At 39.2% G+C, this 16,195-nt stretch overlaps 1 pseudogene; it reads left to right on the top strand.

Annotated features, from left to right (window-relative positions):
• Window positions 1-1,273: 1,273 nt before the first annotated feature.
• LOC147928822 (uncharacterized) lies at window positions 1,274-2,731 on the top strand (annotated as a pseudogene).
• Window positions 2,732-16,195: the final 13,464 nt, after the last annotated feature.

A 16,195-nucleotide genomic window follows, 5' to 3' on the forward strand; every position in this document is an offset into this window, starting at 1 on the left:
AGGTAAGAATGTATCCCAAATAGTCTTTTGGCTGAAAGAATTGATCTTTGACTTCGTTCGTGTTGAACAAGACTTAAGAGTCGTCTTGGATGGTTTCATGATCATATCAAAACTGCAGGAAGAATGCTAGGAAGTAAAGAAGCCTTTTGTCTTTTTTTTTGTAAATGTAGTTTGCCTTTGACAACAGAACCCTGTGAAGGGGTGGTTGATATGCGTGGATGAATATGTTAATTATTAACGAAGGTTGAGTTTGAAAAGTTATAGTTGCAGGATGTGTCATGTTTTACAAAAAAAAAACAGGACACATATGAGACGCATTGAAAAACTTTCATACATATCATTTGACTACTTGAAGCGAAGCGAAATAAAAAATATTTTATATTTGCCATAGGGAACCATATGATTACAAGCCACATAGGATACAAGGAAGAAAGATAATAAGCGTTGAATAGCATAATAAACAAAGACTTTGAATATGTTAAAGGATTGTCGATAGAGAAGATTACATCAGCAGATAGAACTGAAGATGAATTCGTACCAGAAAGGAAAACATTCTTCACAAACATTATCTGCAGCATTCTTCACAAACATTATCTGCAGCACAAGCAATGTAGGTGCACTGTGGAACAAGATCAGTCGGATAATCGTGAGTCTGAATATACAAACCTAACATCGCTGGGCCCATTTGTTGAATTTGCGAGATCACCATGTCTGCAATATCAATAGGTTGACTAAGCATCTCCATCCCAACCTCGAACTCCCCTGCACATATTTTGAAAACCCCAAAAACGAACGTAGCGTACACTAACGTTCGAGGTGATAAACGAAGCATATTAAACGCTGTTGTTGATGGTCCTTCCTAGCATAGAATACGTAGTGCTTCAAATTGATTGGCAGTGACGTTGCCATGTTCAACACATTTGACAAAGAAGTTTTGGTATATCGAATCTAATATGATTATTAGGTTTTGATATGATTATTAGAATTATGGTATTATTCCTTTTTTTAATTAGATTTAAGATTTTATATAATTTACTTTTAATAGGTCGGTGTAAGGTTCTATATAAGAACCCTCTTATGCTAATGAGAATTTGAAGCTTCCAACAATTAACCTAATTCTCAAAGAGAGACTTGGGTTAAAGGGAAGTTAGCTTTCAATCTCTTTGTTCTCTTTTGTTCTCTTTGTTCTTGAGCATAAACTACGGGGGTTACTACTAGAGGTAAGGCTAAGGCTTTGGCTCATAGCAACTTGGTATCAGAGCCAACCGATTCAATGGGGGAGAACGATTCCGTTGCAGCAGAACTCGCAAAGTTGTTTGCAAAGATAGAGAGTTTGGACACAAAGATGGAAGACATGAAGAGGGAAATCTGCGACATCAAGGGAATATTGAATCCCTTGTGTTCAACGGTGGAAAACCTCAAAACAACTACGGAGACGCAACAAGCCGCGTTAGACACAACTTCAACGACACTAGAGACGGTCGCAACCTTGCATGAAGAACAACGTGATAAGACAAAAGCTCTAGTAGAAGAGTTACGACAAGAACAGACGGAGATGCAGAAAAGTTTGGTAACAGCAAAAGCCACAACCTTGAACGAGACTTCAAAATCTGCTGCAACACAACTGAATCAAGAGTTTGGTGAGCAAGCATCTGTGATGACAAAAGTCAATCAGATAAGAGAGGAACCAAAAAACGCTTACTCTTGTGGACCATGGCCGTTTTGCTCGGAGGAGAAGGAGCGAGGTCACCGGCGAACAGATGGAGGTGGAGATTGGCATGTGAGACAGATTGGGGAGAAAACTAATTCTGATTTCTCACATGGTGATTTCCGTGTGCAGTCAGGATTGAGAGAAGGGAAAGAGGATAAGCTTAGAAACGAAGGAGTTGGTGGTTTGGTTGAATACACCGTAACACCAGCCAAAATGGAGTTTCCACCTCACGACGGAACGACTAACGCTGGCGAGTGGCTGCAAAAGTGCGAAGATTATTTCGAAGATCAAAGTATCTTCAATGATGATGCATGACTTCGCCAAGCAACCTTTGTCTTGATTGGTAAAGCGTATCACTGGCACAACAATTTGAGAAGGTTAGTCACGCATAGGCTAGGCTGGGCTGAATTTAAAAGGATTTGTAAAAGTCGTTTTGGAAAGGATGATGCCGTGAATCCAATTGGAGAGTCATGTAATCTACGACATACAGGAACAATTAATGAGTATTGTAACCAATTTGAGGAATGTTTGGTAAAAACGAGACTAACTGGAGACCAGCAACTGTGGCAGTTTTGCGTTGGACTTACAGATAGTTTAAGGAAGGAAGTCGAGTATCTCCGTTCTCGGACAATTTTTAAAGCTATGGAATATGCTCGAGATAATGAATACAAGATCGATAATGACAAGCGGACACGAACGTTTGGAGGACATTTGGCACCAATAGCTCAACACTCGGTCTTGTTCCCTAGGACAGGAAATCGTGAGAGCTCCAAGGGTGGAAAAGACAAGGAAGCTCAGTTGCCCCAACAAACAGAAGAGAAATCGGCTCCTCAACATCTGTTTTTGAAGAAATTGACCACCGCAGAAATGGAAGAGCAACGAGCAAAAGGTCTCTGCTTCAACTGTGATGAATTCTTCACCCGAGTGCATGTTTGCAAACCAATCCTGTTTCAGATCACGGTAGTCAATGATGGTGCTAATCAAGACGACGAACCAATTGAAGAGAAGGACATGCCATGAGCTGAAGCTTGAGGACAAGCTTCAAGTGGAAGAGGGGAGTGATGATATGATTATTAGGTTTTGATATGATTATTAGAATTATGGTATTATTCCTTTTTAATTAGATTTAAGGTTTTATATAATTTACTTTTAATAGAGAGATAGGTCGGTGTAAGGTTCTATATAAGAACCCTCTTATGCTAATGAGAATTTGAAGCTTCCAACAATTAACCTAATTCTCAAAGAGGGACTTGGGTTAAAGGGAAGTTAGCTTTCAATCTCTTTGTTCTCTTTTGTTCTCTTTCTTCTCTTTGTTCAAAACAAGCCATGGTGGACGTTTTAATTAATTCATGTGTCCTAACCATGATAGAGAGCGGAAGCTTAATAACGGATGAGAACGCTAGATCTCCAGGAGAACTCGGATTCACGAAAAGATCTTGCTTAGAACGTTGTAACTTGATGAAGAAGCAATAAGGATAGGGTCGAGATCGGGAACAATATCAACGTGGTTTTGCAAGTCCTCCTTGCAGGGCTTGAACACAAGGTCTTGCGGTTGAGAGTCCTCCTTTCTAGGCTTTAGGCAAAGCTCTTTTAAAACAACGTTTATTCAATAATCGATAATTACACAATAATGAGACTCATGTCTCCTTAAATAAGAAAACGAAAACCCTAGTCTAACGATAATACTATGGATTTAAAACCCATGAACCTAAGGCCCATTAAGATGACTTAAACAATCAACAAAGTCGTGGAGGTGGTAATCAACGACGTGAAGACGCACTGCATCAGTCCCTCCGGATTAGAAAGATTCGACCTCGAATCTTAAATCTTTGGAGATATCCTTTGTCCACCAATTCATAATATTTTCGCTTACGAACTTCATGACGTTTCTTTTTTTGCCTAAAGTGCAGCTTGCGAAATTTTCCTTCTTGGTGAGCCTCTGTAAAAGCAAACGTAGCTACCAAACTTTCTTGGACACGTGTGACCACAAGATCCTCTTTTTCCTTGATTCTTTTATCCTTTTTTGGAGCCAATGCCAACCCTTGTTGGTATTCATGAGAACAAAGACGATCTTCTCGGAACACCAACCATACAAAATCACATGTTTTCAACACCAAGTCACAGCTCCTAATGTGTATTGCACAATACTTCAAATGCAACTCAGCTTGCAGCTGAAAATCTTGAAATTCCGCAAAGAAATCAACGATATAGCATCCAACCCAAACTTGAAGACTATCACCCACCATACATCCTAACATATTCCTCAATCTTCTTGTTGTGATCGTTGTGTGACTATAAAATGTTGCATGCATATCCAAGCTGTAATTAAGTAACTTCCACATCAACACAACGACGACCGCATTTGTGGTCTGCTTACCCAACATGAACCGAAGTTTGTTAGAGAAACAAGCCAAGAGGAAACTTAACTTTCCGCAAGTTAATAGCCTTCTTGATGGGAAAGAAACGACACTCCAACAAATAAATGTCGTGCATTTGTAACCAGAACCCAAACGAGTAAAAAGAGCTCCGAGTGATATGTTGTTAGCAGTGGAGAAACAGAGCTGGTACCAAGTGAATGATAGCGGTGGAGAAACAGAGTTGGTACCAAGTGTGAATGTAACACCAGTACCGTCGCAAAAGACGGAACAACATGTAATCCATCCGGTCTGGTCAAAAACATTTCTTTATTTAAAATTCACTAACGAACAAATTTCAAACTGCAACTCTTGAACTTAATTACTAACATGGAAAAAGGGAAATAAGGGGGTGCATAAACAAGTTTACTCAGTGAGAAGATTAAACTTTGCTCACTGGACATACAGTAATCACGTTCCAAATATAATCAACAACCATTACTTAGCATAGATTCAGAATGTCTAACAATCAAACAAATATCTTCTTTTTCATCAATAAGATCGATATTATTTTATGCACTTTCATTGAAACTACCACATTAAAACATTTATTTTTCCTTATATTACTTGAGAAGTTTTACTTTACTTATAGGTTTGGCCATTATCACTGTGGCTCTGCATCATACACCAAAGGAGATAATTTATAGCCATCAACATAGACATACTCATTGTCGTTTTCTATGCCGACAACTACGTCATTGTCTTCCTTTTTTCGGGTTCTTTCACATCGACAACATCACTGTCTTCATCGGAGGCCAGTTTCAGAGTACACAAATCATCACCAACAACATCGTAGATATGCTCATCGACGAAACAATTCTCCCTATAATTATCCACAACTTGTGCTCCTTGTTTCGAATTTGGCAAACGATTATACATCATATGACGAGGTAAATAGGTTGCACAAAGCTTCTGCTTAAGTTTATCCCAAGACTTAATGGGATTTTTGCCATCTCGCTTGCGTGCTGTCTTCACTTGTTGCCACCATGATGCAGCTTGTCCTCGAAACTTCTTAATCACAAGCGAAACCAGTTCATTATCCGGAATGCTTCGAGACATCAATATGTTTTCAACTTCGACGAGCCAATCTAGGAACAAATCAACACCGATTCCGCCATAGAAATTAGGAATATCCAACTTAAAAAACATCGTAAGGAAATCAAACCACCAGGAACGTGATGAATCTGATACCAACTGATAAAGAGCGGAAGCTTAATAACGGACGAGAACGCTAGATCTCCAGGAGAACTCAGATTCACGAACGGATCTTGCTTAGAACGTCGTAACTTGACGAAGAAGCAATAAGGATAGAGCCAAGATCGGAACGATATCGACGTGGTTTTGGAAGTCCTCCTTGCAGGGCTTAAACACAATCTCTTAGGGTTGAGAGTCCTTCTCTCTAGGCTTTAGGCAAAGCTCTCTTAAAACAACGTTTGTTCAATAATCGATAATTACACAATAATGAGACTCATGTCTCCTTAAATAAAAAAACGAAAACCCTAGTCTAACGATAATACTATGGATTTAAAACCCATGAACCTAAGGCCCATTAAGATGACTTAAACAATCAACAAAGTCGTGGAGGTGGTAATCAACGACGTGAAGATGCGCTGCAAGGGAGCATGGTTAGGACGTTTTAATTAATTGGTTTTGGTGCTTTAGTTTATCCATTTGGTTTTCATAATTTCCATTCTACGTTAAAGTATTTTCTATATTTTACTAGGGTTTTGATTAAGTTGTATCAAGACCTATATAATGGTCTTTATTGATTAATGAGAAAGGAAGCCCCAAGAATTAACCTCAATCTCTAAGAGAGAATTAGGGTTAAGAGGGAGCTAAGCTTTCTATCCTTCTTAATTCACAAGCAATAAAAGTGGTTCATAACAATTTGGTATCATCCTCTTTTCACAAGTTCCAATTTGGTATCCTTCTTATTCTCTTTCTTCTTTCGCTTGTGGATTACATAAGTAATGATACAGAATCCTTATTTGCCATAGGACTGTCAATCATGAACTCGAAAAGATTTACAGTACGAAGAACTTCCCTTGTGAAAACTGCACTCTTAAACTCCTTTGAAGTACCTAAAAATGGAGCAAGGTTTCGGAAATCACCTCGCCCAATACGCTTGAAGATGTCGACGAGAAGTTCATAAGGGATATAAGGCATTTTGTAGGTCACCGATATATCGGAAGATGTGTAAAAGTTTTGTGAATGTGATTGAGAAAGCATTAGTTCGTAATGGTATTATAGGAGGTGGACCATTTATGGGTACGGTTGAAATAGGAACCGACTTGGCATCGTTGAGATATTTGGATTTAATGTAAAGGGAGAAAGTCATTGATGTTGATGTTTGGGAATAATACTAAGTGTTCAAGTCTTTGACGTGAAACAGAGTTAGGCAGTAATGGCTGATTTTTCAGGTGGTGTAGACATGTGTCTACAATAGATTGATGTGCGGATGGACATAGATGGGCATGTGGTGAAGTAGTTGGCGCTGTTAACTTTATTAATAAAGTGTAGTAAATGATAATTACCATATAATGAAGTGGGAGCAGGGAGATAGGTGAAGTCATTTAATAGCGTTATAGAAGCCGTGAGTGTTTCAGTCGTGTATAAAAGATGCTACACTCTCAGAGAAACCATTGTAGGTTGAAAATGGTTCACATACCTGAAGAGATTTTTGTCGATGTCATCCGAATACTTGGCAAACAAGGGTTCAGAGAACTAGGTCCTCTCATTGCTAGCGGTCCAGGCGAGAGAAAAACAGCTTATGATCCGGACGTGTTACGAGAGGCTGGCCTAAATGAGTTTATATTTGTTAGTTCCATAGCTAACGAAGCTTCTCGCTACCGCCATTTTTTCGTCCGCTGTTTAGAATCAGGTAATATGATGGCTACATACGTAGAAGGGATCCGAATGGCGGTGAAATACGGTCCATCTTAAGCAAGCTTACAGCTCCTACACAGAACCGAAGCCTATATCCTTTACGCCAGCTTTGCTTATGCCATATTTGCCATCTGCAATTGGGAGTATGAAGATGAAGTTTTAGCTATGGAGATGTTGTGCTCGAAAGTTGGATGGCTAGATACCATAATCGAAATTGGAGACGCTGTGATGTCATCGATTGCTGATATCGGACCCCCAACGAATGGCAACTACAATGCAACGTATAGGTATTCAACTGGATATATCCCAAATTGTGTGCATTTTGCTTGTAATATGCATCAGTCCCGTCTCAATATCTTTTTGGTTTCTTTTTGGACCCTAGGAAACCAAAAATTTTGGACCCTTTTCACACTATTTTTTTTTTTTTTTTTTTTTGGTCCCCTTTGTTAGAAGGAAATTTTCTGAATTTTGGGTTGGTCCCTTGGCCTTCGCCCCTCTCGCCGCCCCCATGAGCCGAGCCTAATGCATGACGTATGTTTTGATTGCATTACCTATTGGTACAGTAGGAGAGTGTTGCTTGTATGCTAAGAAATCACATGTAAGAGAATATACTAAATGAAATAAAAAAAAATTCAGCAGCCGGCAAAATGTATCATATGTATTATTTCACCCATAACCACCCTAGTAAGTGAGTTAAGAGACATAGTGGGGTGAGTAAAAAAAGTTCAGAAAAACACATGACGTGTAAATGAATTGTGATAACAGGATTTTCACTCAGGGTATTAATTCCCTATGCAGTTGTAGTACAAAGGGTTATCAATCCAAATGTTTGTTATGCTAGCAGATAAGATATAATCAGAAGCAAGCAAGTCAAGCCAAGCAAAATTGGGGTTTGATCTAACAATTCTAAAATAATTAAAAAGAAATAAATAAACTAGAATCACACGACCTAAGCACTTAATGCAAGTATTCGAGTACAGGATCGGATGGAGAGATCGGGTCAAGAAGTAAAGGATGAACAGCTCGAAGGTATAAACGAAGCTAGTGATCGAGTACCAGTTCGGATAAGGGATCGAGTTAAAGAGTAAAGTTAAACAATAAAGATGTGAAAGCTCCTAAGGATGGGGTAATCGACTCATAAGTGTTCCTGACCAATATGGGATGTCCCACATGCCTCAAGCAAATATTCCCTAGACAATGAATCTCTAAAATTTTGTTAAAACACTCTCGTGATAAAAACAATCAACCTTGATCACTCCCCTACCCAACTCTCGTTGGAAAAACATGACCAAGCAGGCAATACAAACTGATTCATTATTGTCAATAAACTCCTTATACATCTAATCTCTTAGGCTAAGTGAGTACATCTCTAGCATTGATTGATTCAAGCATTTTAACAACATCTCTCGATGGCAAAACACCCTAGATCTACTCTCAACCTCTCGGTCTGAAAATATCATTAAGAACACCAATCTAGAAAGGAATTTATATAACATAAACAATCAAGCTAAGACATCCTAACCGATCAAGAACACATATTTGTCTATCCCATCCCTAGAAACTTTGTTTCACTACTCAGATCTCATTGCAGAAAACATGAAAATACAAATAAACGAAAATTGCATTGTATTGAAAACAAGATAGAAGTAAAAGAGTACAGAGTCAAAATCTAAAAGAATAACAAAAGAAATTATAAACAAATCCTAACAAAGTGGAAAAAGTGTTTGAGTCGCTCAAGATCTCTCTCAGAAGCTCTCACTCTCTGTTCTGAGTGTCTGCGGCGTGTTTGGGCGAGAAGAAGAAGAGGGGGGTTTATATATGGAAACCCTTTTAACCTAGCTGCCCAGTCCTGCCTGAGGGTCTGCTCGATGCGGTACACGACGATGAGGTCGGGTTGCTCCTCGGATAGGTCTTCGGGTTGTTCTTCCTGCCCTTGGATCCTCTTCGATCGAGTTAAGGTTCGTACTGTTCTTCCTGTTCAATAGCTCCTTCGGGTACATGCTCGGATTTGACCTTGTTTTCCCCCATTTTAGGTTCTAAAGTACTTGTTTTCATCCAAGATGCACAAATGCAAAAATGCAACACCTTAAATGGCTTAAATGTGAATTCCTACAGTTAATGATATAAAAATGCTAAAGTTAGGGCATATACAATACAAAATATGGACAAAAAAGGGTGTCTAAAACATGTAAATTAGAGAGTTATCAAATTGACAGAAGCCTAGTAATTCTTGTCTACGAATTTGTTTTTAAAAAAAAATGACTCTAAACCTCAACTAGACTAGTAAACCCAAACGAACGGAAAATACAGTTAGACTGTTTATTTTAACTTTCCTAATTTTCTCGTTAAAAGTAGACAGAAAATATATGAAGTCAGTCCCGTCTGAATAGTTTTATAGATGCTAGGTAAACTGAACTTTTTGGACCTCTTTCTTTTCTGATCCCCTTTGTTCAAAGGGTTTTTATAAATTTTGGAATGGTCCCATGGCATTCGCTCCTCCCGCCGCCCCCTCGAGCCGGGAGTACCAACACGACTAAACAAGGAGGAAATGGTAGACATTCCTTCTACCGAGAAATCTGCGTAGAGCTGAAACATTCCACTTGTAAATGCAGCATAGACTGAGCCGGGAAAAACTTGTTAGAGCAAAGATATTCCACTATGTAGATCAGATTCTTTGCAGACGACACGAAGCCCTTCATGATATAATGCAACAGGGTTAGAAGCTGCAACACACTTGACGATGATAGAGTAGACACGAAAGCAGAAGTTCTTCCTTATCAGGCTTTTTTATTTGTTTTCCCCGTGCACATAGAAGGAGAACTAGGAGATGATGGTGTCGCATACGCAGGTGTATTTTTCCTAATCGACCGTCGCTGGTATGTAGAGGATAGAGATGGTAGTCGAATCTGCGGAATAACTTCCAGCAGTTTCGTTACCACTGATGTCACCGGAATTTCCCTTTCCGATCGACGCATATTCCTGGTTTTCACCATCGTGAGTAAGAAAATCGATGAACGAAGCGTGGAACCACTGATAGGAAAATTGAAAATCATTGATCGAGAAACTTTGTAGTTTGTAATCGCTTACAGTAAACCCTTTCCCAATTGTAAATCTTCAACCTTCGGAACGCGTAGCTATTTTCGTGGTGGCGTCATAAGCAGGAAGGGTTTGAAGGTAATTTTGCGCGATTTGAGTACCTTCTCACGAAGACCACTTCATAAATGCCTATTTCGTGCCTAAATTTTAATTAACTCAAGATCAAAACTAAAAACGTAACATGCTCATGTCAAACATTAATTTCAGAATTGTGGAGTACTTCCTGATGAAGATCAAAATATGTACTTATCAAAAAAGGATTTACTATGTATGACAAAAGAAAGTGTAGCATTATTTAAGAAGAGGGAGGAAAAGAAAGAGAGAAGAAGAAGAACAGGGAAACGGCGACGTTTACTAAAATCAGAAAACGGCAGCGTTTATCGTAAAAATAACAAACCTAATAAGGACGGACGGCCTGATTTACAACACACTACGAACTACAAACCTGAATCTTCCTCCATCAAAGCTTGCGCGGCGGCTAGATTCTTCCTCCATCGACATGGACTACTCCTCCAGACGCCGCATTGCTCTGCTAGGGGTTGAAGCCTTTTCCGTCGCGAAATTGCAGAGCCGCCGCCGATGTTCAGGCAAGACTGGAATGATTGGGATCGATACATTGGATGTGGCGAAGAAGCTTGAAGCGGAAGGTGGATTCAGCTCCGAACAGTCCCAGGCTATCACGCAGAGTTTGAAGGAGGTTCACAACTCACTTCGTACAAGTCTCCTCTCAAACGTAATCATTGTACAACACATGCCGACTATACGTTGTGTTTATGAACCCACTTTGATACTTTAGAGAATGCTAACCTAATAATATAATCATAGAGTCTGTTTAGAATGTTTTTTATGTCCATCAAAAAAAAAAAAAAAAAAAAAAACTAAATGCGGATTGCAAATTGCATATGAAAATGAAATTCAGTGTTTCTCTACCCTAAGAGCTCTATTTGCTACTCGAGAGAGTAGTCTATTATAATCGTGTCTCATGTCTTGCGAATCATAAGAGGGTCTTGTAAGAAGATTGTTACCATAATTGTAAGTGTAACTATATGCTGCTACATGCTACATCAAGCTATATGTTTTCTGCAGTGCTGGGGGGGGGGGGGGGGGGTGGGGGAGGAAATTACTACCTAAATGCAGTATTCAAAAGCTCAGCACACTAATTAAAAGACTTCAGAACCTCTAAAACAAACAACCAAATTTCGCCATATGCTTCTCTACCTCTTTTATAGAGGGTTTTAAAGTGTTTTTAAACAAAATAAGGCACTAATTTATGTGCCCACTCTCCCGTGTTTAAGTAAACGAATCTATAGGAGAGTGTTGTAATATATTCTTTTTCTATTCAAGAAACGAAGAAAATCAAGTGGCAAAAGAAAGTCAAAAGAAAATCACGAAGAAAAGTAGAAATCTTTACAATAAAAATTAGCAATTTTCTTTATATTGGTTAGAAGTCTAGAGATAAAAAATTCATTTTAAACACAACTAGATTAGTATTTCTGTCTATAGCGAAAACGATCTACCCATATTTTGTTTTAATATAATATTCAACTGGTGATTTTATAGTCACTAACACTATAATTCCAATCAAATAATAGCAGATAATATAAAATAATATTATTAAACCAATAATCAATAAAACAATAACTAATAAATCAATAACAGTAATAATTCAAGCAAATATAGTCATTCCTACTATTATTTATAAAATCTTTTAATTAATAAATCTTTATTTTATAATAAATTATAAGGGTATGTTATTGGTTTTAAGGTTATTTTATTCATTTGGAAAAAGAGTAAAATTATCTTTTTACTCATCACTTCATCGGGATAAACGCGCGGATCCATCTCCCGGGTCGGATCTTTTTCATCAGTTAACATTTAAAACCTCTTGGCCATAGATTTTGAGTTTCTTTTAATCGTAACCGTTCATCACTTTATCCAAAAAAAGGTTGTATTAGTAAACCTACCCGGTTAAAACACGCGGATTGTTATGAATATAGAGTTTAGGGATAAAGCTCTTGTTATTCTTATTGATTCTTATTGATAGAACTCGAGGTTTAAATGTATATATATAGTACAATACAAGCCAAAGCTAAGACCGACGTAAGACTAGGGTATCGCCGAGAAGGCCATCGGCCGATGCGCCGATGGGCCAATAGTACATGGGCCGAAAGACCAAGGACATAAGGACAGTATATGGGCCGGTCCGTACGAAGTCCACTAAGCGTTTTACAACACTCCCCCTTGGACGAGACGACCGTGCCTATGTTGGATGGGATCGATGCAATGTGCTTAGGGGATGCTGCCTCATTAAAACCTTACCAGGAAAACCCAATGGGACAAAACCTTGGTGAAGGAAAAAGAGTACAGCATACATTGCTCCCCCTGTTCCAAACATCACTCCAAGTCCCTAAGCCTCCGCATTCCAATCTGATGCGCGAGCTTCCTGAAAGTTGTAGTCGGTAGCGATTTGGTGAAGAGGTCGGTGGAGTTGTCACATGACTGTACTTGCACCACTTGAACTTCTCCGGCCTTTTGTAGTTCATGTGTGAAGAAGAATTTCGGCAGTATGTGCTTCGTCTGATCTCCCTTGAGTTGTGCAATGCAAGCCGTATTGTCCTCAAAGATTACGGTTGCTTCCTTGCTGTCCTCCAATCCGCTATCGGTCCGAATGTGCTGTGTCATGGACCGCAACCAAACACACTCACGGCCGGCTTCATGTATGGCTAGAATCTCCGCGTGATTTGACGATGTGGCCACAAGAGTTTGTTTCATGGATCGCCAAGAGATTGTCGTACCACCGTGCGTAAACACATAACCTGTTTGTGACTTACCATTGTGTGGATCGGATAGATAACCTGCATCAGCAAAACCAACTAAACCATCTTTGTTATGGTTAGTATAAAATAAACCAAAATCAACCGTCCCTTGCAGGTAACGAAGGACGTGTTTAACACCGTTCCAGTGCCTTATAGTCGGACAAGAACTATATCTTGCTAGGAGGTTCACGGCAGAACATATGTCCGGTCTAGTATGACTAACCAAGAACATTAACGCTCCTATAGCACTGAGGTAAGGCATTTCAGGTCCAAGAACTTCTTCATTGGCCTTCTTTGGACCAAATGGATCTTTATCCAAGTCTAAGCTTCTAACAACCATTGGGCTAGTCAATGGGTGAGCTTGGTCCATTTTAAACCTCTTGAGTACTTTTTCAGTATATGCCTTTTGATGCACAAGGATTCCATTATTACTGTACTCAAGTTGCAATCCCAAACAGAATCTTGTCTTGCCTAGGTCTTTCATCTCAAATTCCTTCTTGAGGTATTCAACTGTTTGGGCGATTTCCCCAGAGGTACCAAGGATGTTTAAATCATCCACATAAACTGCAATTATCACAAATCCTTTGTTTGCAAACTTCTTTATAAATATACATGGACTGATTGAGTCGTTCTTGTAGCCTTTCTTTGCCAAATAATCACTTCTTTATAAATATACATGGACTGATTATACCACATTCGACCACTTTGTTTCAGTCCATAAAGCGATTTGTCTAGCCTTATGCAGTACTATTCTCGAGAACCATTCTTTGCTTTAAGTTCAATACCCTCTGGTAATCTCATATAGATTTCATTATCCAGTGGACCGTATAAGTACGCAGTTACAACATCCATTAACCGCAAATCAAGTTTTTCTTTGATGGCCAAACTTATTAGGTACCGAAATGTTGTTGCATCCATCACAGGGGAGTATGTCTCCTCATAATCTATGCCAGGTCTTTGAGAGAATCCTTGTGCTACAAGCCGTGCTTTGTATCTCACGATTTCATTCTTCTCATTTCTTTTCCTTACAAAGACCCACTTATGTCCAACTGGTTTAATTTCAGGTGTTATCCTTAAGATCGGACCAAACACACTTCTCTTCTTTAAAGAGTTTAACTCCACATCAATAGCTTCTTTCCATTTAAGCCAATCTTTGCTTTGAGTGCACTCTAATATGGATGTGGGTTCTAGATCCTCATTTATGTCAAGTGCTACCTTGTATGCAAATATATCATCGATGTCGACATCTTTACGGTTCCATTTAATTCCAGACATTATATAATTGATTGATATTTCATTATTATCAACACCTATAGGACCTTGAAGTTCAGCGTCCTGACCTCCATTGGGCTCCTTAGGATTTGCCGCGGCAATGTCTGTATTTTCTATAATTCCCTGAACCTCGGTCTGTTTTGCACCTTTAGACTTCCGAGGGTTCTTATCTTTGGAATCTAATGGTCTACCTCGTTTCAAACGGGCTTTAGACTCTGTAGCAACTTGATTATTGTGTTCTTTTTGAACATCAATACGTACTGGTGCATTGCAAGCTGATATGTACGATTTTGTTACTCTATTTGGGTCAGCAAAGGAATCTGGCAATTGATTAGCTAGCTTTTGCAAATGTATAATCTTTTGAACCTCTGCATCACATGCTAGAGTTCGAGGATCTTGCCAATTTAAGGATGTTTGATTCCATTTTAATTCTTTTACCAGCTTGCTAGTCTCACCATCCATTTCAGGGAATTCGGACTCAACGAATTGACAGTCTGCGTATCTGGCCTTGAATAAATCTCCTCTGGTTGGCTCGAGATACTTTATGATGGTGGGAGACTCATATCCAACGTATATTCCCATCCTCCTTTGAGGTCCCATCTTAGTCCTCTATGGTGGAGCAATCGGTACATAAACGGCACAACCGAATATCTTTAGATGGGACAAGTTTGGCTCATGACCCGTTAATAGTTGGGATGGCGAATATTTGTGTTCACTAGATGGCCTGATGCGTATGAGTTCTGCTGCATGCAATACTGTGTGTCCCCAAGCCGACACAGGAAGCTTCGATCTCATTAACAATGGTCGAGCTATTAATTGTATTCGTTTAATGAAGGATTCAGCTAATCCGTTTTGTGTATGGACATGTGCCACGGGATGTTCCACACTCACCCCCATGGACATACAGAAATCATTAAACGTTTGGGATGTGAATTCACCAGCATTATCTAGACGTATAGTCTTAAGTGGAAAATCTGGAAAATGTGCTCTTAGCCTTATAATTTGAGCTAACATTCTAGCAAATGCTAGGTTTCTTGTGGATAACAAGCAAACGTGTGACCATCTGGTTGATGCATCTATCATCACCATAAAATATCGAAATGTCCCACAAGATGGGTGTATTGGTCCACATATATCACCTTGTATCCTTTCCAGAAAATTTAAAGTCTCTTTATGGACTTTGGCTGGTGAAGGCCGTATTATAAGTTTCCCTTGTGCGCATGCTACACACGTGAGATTTTTAGGGATAACTTTCCTTTCTATAAGGTTGTGCCCATTCGAACTCTTAATTAGTTTACGCATCATGTTCGAACCCGGATGGCCTAGCCGGTCATGCCATAGAGTGAACTGTTCATTGAATATTCTGTGCTTTGCCATGTTAGCTTCTATCATGTTAATCCTATCATGGTATAGACCAGTGGCTAGTGCAGGTATAGCCTCTAGGACCTTCTTTGGTCCATTTACATTTTCTGTAATGTATAGGAACACTTTAGTTCCCTCACCCTTGGTTTCAACATGATAACCATTTTGTCTTATATCTTTAAAGCTCAATAAGTTTTTCTTAGAGCTGGGTGAGTACAGGGCATCACTTAGTTCAATGTGTGTGCCATTAGGCAACAAAATGTGAGCCTGGCCGTAGCCATCTATTAAATTCGCTATACCCGCAATTGTGCTAACATTGGCATTTTTCATGGTGAGGTTGATAAAATATCTTTTATCTTTTAATATGGTGTGGCTGGATCCACTGTCCACCACTAGCTCACTCATATCCTCAGCCATTTCTATATAAAACAATGTTATGAATATAGAGTTTAGGGATAAAGCTCTTGTTATTCTTATTGATTCTTATTGATAGAACTCGAGGTTTACATGTATATATATAGTACAATACAAGCCAAAGCTAAGACCGACGTAAGACTAGGGTATCGCCGAGAAGGCCATCGGCCGATGGGCCAATAGTACATGGGCCGAAAGGCCAATAGTACATGGGCCGAAAGGCC

This window comes from Camelina sativa, chromosome 14 (assembly GCF_030686135.1).
Source record: "Camelina sativa cultivar CO46 ecotype springtype chromosome 14, ASM3068613v1".
In the NCBI taxonomy this organism is placed as follows: Eukaryota; Viridiplantae; Streptophyta; class Magnoliopsida; order Brassicales; family Brassicaceae; genus Camelina; species Camelina sativa.